Below are 6,024 nucleotides of genomic sequence, written 5' to 3' on the forward strand. Positions count from 1 at the left end.
GCAGTTCTCCAAATTCAGCTACAAGAAGTCATGGAAGCACTTCTTGAATCAATCATCTAAACTAAATTTCATTTATTAGTTGGATGCAGTGACCAAAATGCATGATTTATGAAAGTTCTTTATTATTTATTAGTGTTTACCTTTGACAAATGATGAAACTGATATTATATTTTTGTTCATAACATATTTTTTGTAATAATTTCTTTGATCGGAACATATGTATATGTATGTGATTAGGTGTAGCATGAAAAATCATATTTTAATTCTTATAAGGAAAAATACTTTAGAAATTAACCAAATTACAATGTTTGGAATTGATGTTTATGATTATGGCAAAACACTTTAATTGTAACATTTATTGAATTTTTTTCCAGATTTAATGTTACTAGTACATATCACAACTTATTGTTGCTTTTGGTTTTACAGGACCAATATGAAAAGAGCCATATGAGCCTTTATTGGGGGTTGGTACACCGTACAAAGTAAATTCATAAAACTAGTACACAACATCTTTTAATAAAGGAGTCGCATCATATTGTGATAAAACAAAGATCACATTGAGCATTTATGTTAAAAATTACTGTATTAAAAAAACCAAATTGTTATATGTAACGTCCCAAAATTCAAGACTAAAAATTTCTTTTAATAAAACATTACTTTTAAGCAAAGTCATCATTCCAAAACATAATCAGAGTATTAATTTCCAAAACACATGTTCGTTATCAGGGTAAACATTCCCAGGCTGTCTAATCTACGGTGTGTGCCATGCGATCACCCCGAGCTCTTCCCTCCGCTACCGGAAGCACCTGAAACCAAAACTAAAAACCGTAAGCACGAAGCTTAGTGAGTTCCCCACCCTACCACATACCATGCATAACCACATCCTGCACATACTGCGCCACGCCCGCTATCTTGGGCCTCGCCCCCTACCTCGGGCCTCGCCCGCTACAACGGCCCCGCCGCTCCAGGCCCCGCCTGGCTTCGAGCCCCGCTCGGATACAGATCTGTTTCACTTAGGCCTCGCCTGTCACAGGGCCTCGCCCGCTAACATATAATAGCACATAAACATATCACATCACATAAGCTAAACACATACTAACGAATCTTGTCCTAAGGCCTCGCCTGGTACTGGGCCTCGCCCTTGTCCTGCTACTGATGAGTCATGGACCCCGTCCATGCTCCTACTGTTTGTGAGATACGGGCCCAGCCCACACTCACTCTCTTCCTAACTCGGGCCTCGCCCCTGATCTGCTGCTAATGAGATGTGGAACACCATCCACACTCTGCTATTGGTGAGTTACGGGACCTCGCCCACACTCACCTCCCTACCAGGCACATACAAGTATCACACAGACAACAATCATAAACTATTACATAAACCATTCCTTGGACACCCGCCCGCTATCATTGGACCTCGTCCTGAATATCATACTAGCATATTGTGCCTAAGGCTAACCCCCGGGTCTTCTACTCATAACTACATGGGCCGGCATTATGGCCGTAGACCCATTCACACAAAGGGAAACTCACCTGCACTGGCTGAACTTGCTGATGAACCCACTAGTTGCTGCCCGACAACTCTCTGAACTCCTGCTCCACTCGCTCCCCGAGCTACCAATATCAATGCAACACTGAGTCTAACTGACCCCCGAAAGACAACCAAGTCAACTCTGGTCAAAGTCAAAGTCCTGGTCAAATTCAACCTTCCAGGTCAACCCTACTCGCCGAGTCGCCCTATTAACTCGCCGAGTTCGTATGTTCAGAGTCCTTCCATTCGTGACTCGACTCGCCGAGTCAGTCCATTACTCGCCGAGTCTACCGATTTCCGAGTCCTGACCTGTTCCAACTCACCGAGTCTCCATTCGACTCACTGATTCGAGTCTCAACTCGAAGGGTTTGGGGGTTTCGCGACCTGACTCGCCGAGTCCAAGAACAAACTCGCCGAGTCCAAGAAAATCTTCAACAGACTCGCCGAGTTGTTCTTCCAACTCGTCGAGTTCCTGCCCAACTTCATCTAACTCGACGATCTGTTCATCCCACTTGCCGAGTTCCTCCAAATCTTCATGCTACTCGCCGAGTCCACTCAAAGGACTCGCCGAGTCCATTCAGATCTCCATACATGCAGAGGACTTTTGAGTCATGCATGGACTCCAAACTGTATATCTACCCTTCCCAAGCCTATTCCTCATGTAAAGTTGTAAACTTTACGTGTAGAGAAGGAGATCTAGGCAAAATACACAATAAACTAGGGTTTAAGGAAAAGAGGCTCCATAATCAACTCAAGGTCAGATACTTTATGCTTCTCAAGACCATAATATGCTTAGATCCGAAGTAGCAACTTCAGATCTGGCTTCTAACTCAAAAGGGGTAGCTAATCATGGCTAAAAAGCCCCCAAAACTCACAACCAAAATAGATCTAAAGGAGGGAAACGACTTAATACCTTCAATAACTCATAAAGTTTCCCCAATCTTCAGATCCAAGGCCAATCCTTGAAGCTTCAATGATTCCCCTTTCTTCTTCTTCCTTCAAATCACTCAAAATGGCTTGGAAGCTTGAATGGGCAACAATGGGGCTTAGGGTTCGATGTTCTGGGTGAAAGAGGCAGTAAATGAACCCTAGGGGAGAGAATGAGACGTTTAAATAGGCTCCAAGTCCCGAATTTAGGGTTTTCCTCGTACAGACCAGACTCGCCGAGTCTCCTTGGCCGACTCGCCGAGTCGGTCACTTACTCCTCGACCCGGATCCCGCTCAGACTTGCCTAGTCCCCCCTGGACTCGCCGACTCTCCCCTTAAAATTAGGGTTTTCTTTCCTTTCATGGCCTTCCAAACTTTGGGTGTTACATTATAATATAAATATTAAATATTTTTATTTAGTAGTTTTGGTTCAAAAACTCTAAAAATGAATCTAACTAACATTTTTTATTAAAATTTCACTTAAGACAATACCACCTATTAATGTGATACGTATTTAATTTATGTTCTCGCGTTTAACGCGAGTCCTAATCTAGTCTTTTTAATTCAGAGACATAAATTCATATGCAACCAAAAAGTCTATATCTAAAAAATTAAGAGATTATCTTAATTTTTCAATTAAGAGACTACCATACATGCCTTAGCCCAAAAGAAATGTGCAAACCATATGTAGACCTGCACAAAAGGACTAGTCCCAGATCGATCCCAAAAATAGGATAGGGACTAAACCAAAAATAGCATAGGGACTAAACTTGTCCAAACCGAAGAGTCCCAAACCAGTCCAGGCGGTCCAGGTTCAGTCCAAATTTTTCAGTGTTTGTCGATCCTTAAGCAGTCACGGGTCGGACTGGACCCAAACCAGTCTCAGATTTGAAAAAACACAATCTAGATTGCAACAGCGGTCTGAACCGGTCTTAAACCGGTCCCAGACATGTCCCTTTTAGTATATTGCACGTTCAACAGTAGCCAACGTCTCTTTTCTCCAAAACTGATTCCAAGTTTTCAACGACATTTTTTTATTGTCCTATTCTTACCGACGGTTAAAAAGTAATATATTTTTTTTCTCTTTTAACTCATTTCTTTTCACCAGTAAATACCATTATTATACAACATATTTTTTCACCCCAATCTCTAATTTTTTAGAGACTTCTCTCTAAAATCTCATCAAATGCTCTAAAAAATTTCATTTGAAAAATGTCCGTAGGTTAAGGTAGTTCTAGTGCACATTCAGCACAAGTGGTTAGTTTTGATCCGGCATTACCATATGAGGAAGTTAGCAAAACAAATCGGACCTCGGAGGCTTGGCAAAATTATATCCAAATTCATCGGCTAAACAAATTTTTCAGGAAATGCCATCAATGCGGCTTCGTTATTGCCGACTCCAATAGCACTCTTAGGCGACATGATGTAAGTTTTCATAACACCTATGCTAGTATAATCGTAGTGTTAGGGGGTGTTTGGCTTAGCTTTTTAAAAGCCAAAAGATCTTTTAGGAAAAGATATAAAGCATAAGATGTTTGGCAAATGCACTTTAAAAGCTACTTTTGGATTTGGATACAAGTAAAAAATGAACTTTTTGGAAAAGTCAGGAAAACCTGACTTTTTGTGACTTTTCCAAAAAGGACTTTTGCCCCCTGAAAAGCTAAGCCAAACACCCCCTTATTTGCAACAACTATGATCGTTTTAATTTATATAATATTGTTTATTTTAGTTTATTTGTTGTTTGGTTTATTTACTTAATTTTCTTTAATTTTATATGTTGTTTACTTATAATTTGTCATTTGCAACACATTAATAACTTAAGTTACGAACTATAGCGTCGTAAATGACTAGTCTCTAATCTCTAAATATTATTAAAAGATAACATTTAATTCACCAATGAAGCAATCAGGACCCTTGATTGTATTTCAATCATATGTTTTCCACCATGAGATCAAATTGATAACATCATCTTTTCCAAATAGAATTCTAATACAATTACATTTAATTATATAATCTTTAAATTCAATAATTATGTTATCAATTGAAACATATCGTTCTATTTATATAGAAGATATCAATTTCTATAATTAATATTGTTTGTAATTTAACTTCCTTATTTATAGTTTTTGGCTTCAAAATTTGAATCCGTTTTTTTAAAATAACTCTTTAAATAAGCAAATCATTAATTTGGTTATTAACCTATAAAATCTAATCTAATCCAATTAAATCTACAAAATATTTGAGAGTCAAAATTAAATTCACTAGCATTCATAATTTATCTCACAGAATATCCCACATAAAATGAATCGATTTGAGATAATGATTTGAATTTTAAAACTCATAAAATAAGCAAGTCAATTAATTTGTAAATTTGAATCAATATAACTGATTTCTTTTTTTCTATATTAATAGCCGGAAATCTCCAAGATGATATTTTAGGATCCCATTTTTTTAGAAGATACTGATTTGATTATTCAAAAACATACTATATATACGATTACAGTGAAATTGTTATTCTTACGATTTTGGATTGAGTCCTACAATTTACAGTGTTCTTCTTTAGCAATTTTCTTCTTCAATTCTTTTTTCTAGGTTCTTTCTTTACTTTTCTCCTTCTCATTCTCCAATTTCTTGCATTTACTCTCTCTTCTTATTACATGTTATTACTGTATTCATGTTGAAAGGTCATGAAAAAAATTTAATCAATCTACTTTAAGTATATTAGTTTCATTCATATCTAAATATTATTAGAAGAGAACCCTTAATTCACCAATGAAGCAATCAGGACCCTTGATTGTATGTCAATCATATGTTTTCTACCCTTAGATCAAATTGTTGACATCATCTTCCCCAAATAAAAATCAAACACAATTACATTTAATTATAGAATCTTTAAATTCAACAATTATGTTATCAATTGAAGCATATCATCTCTAAATATTATTAAAAGATAACATTTAATTCACCAATGAAGCAATCAGGACCCTTGATTGTATTTCAATCATATGTTTTCCACCATGAGATCAAATTGATGACATCATCTTTTCTAAATAGAATTCAAATACAATTACATTTAATTATATAATCTTTAAATTCAATAATTATGTTATCAATTGAAACATATTGTTCTATTTATATAGAAGATATCAATTTCTATAATTAATATTGTTTGTAATTTAACTTCCTTATTTATAGTTTTTGGCTTCAAAATTTAAATCCGTTTTTTTAAAATAACTCTTTAAATAAGCAAATCATTAATTTGGTTATTAACCTATAAAATCTAATCTAATCCAATTAAATCTACAAAATATTTGAGAGTCAAAATTAAATTCACTATCATTCATAATTTATCTCACAAAATATCCCACATAAAATGAATCGATTTGAGATAATGATTTGAATTTTAAAACTCATAAAATAAGCAAGTCAATTAATTTGTAAATTTGAATCAATATAACTAATTTTTTTTTCTATATTAATAGCCGGAAATCTCCAAGATGATATTTTAGGATCCCATTTTTTTAGAAGATGCTGATTTGATTATTCAAAAACATACTATATATACGATT

This window comes from Lactuca sativa, chromosome 4 (assembly GCF_002870075.4).
Source record: "Lactuca sativa cultivar Salinas chromosome 4, Lsat_Salinas_v11, whole genome shotgun sequence".
NCBI classification, from domain to species: domain Eukaryota; kingdom Viridiplantae; phylum Streptophyta; class Magnoliopsida; order Asterales; family Asteraceae; genus Lactuca; species Lactuca sativa.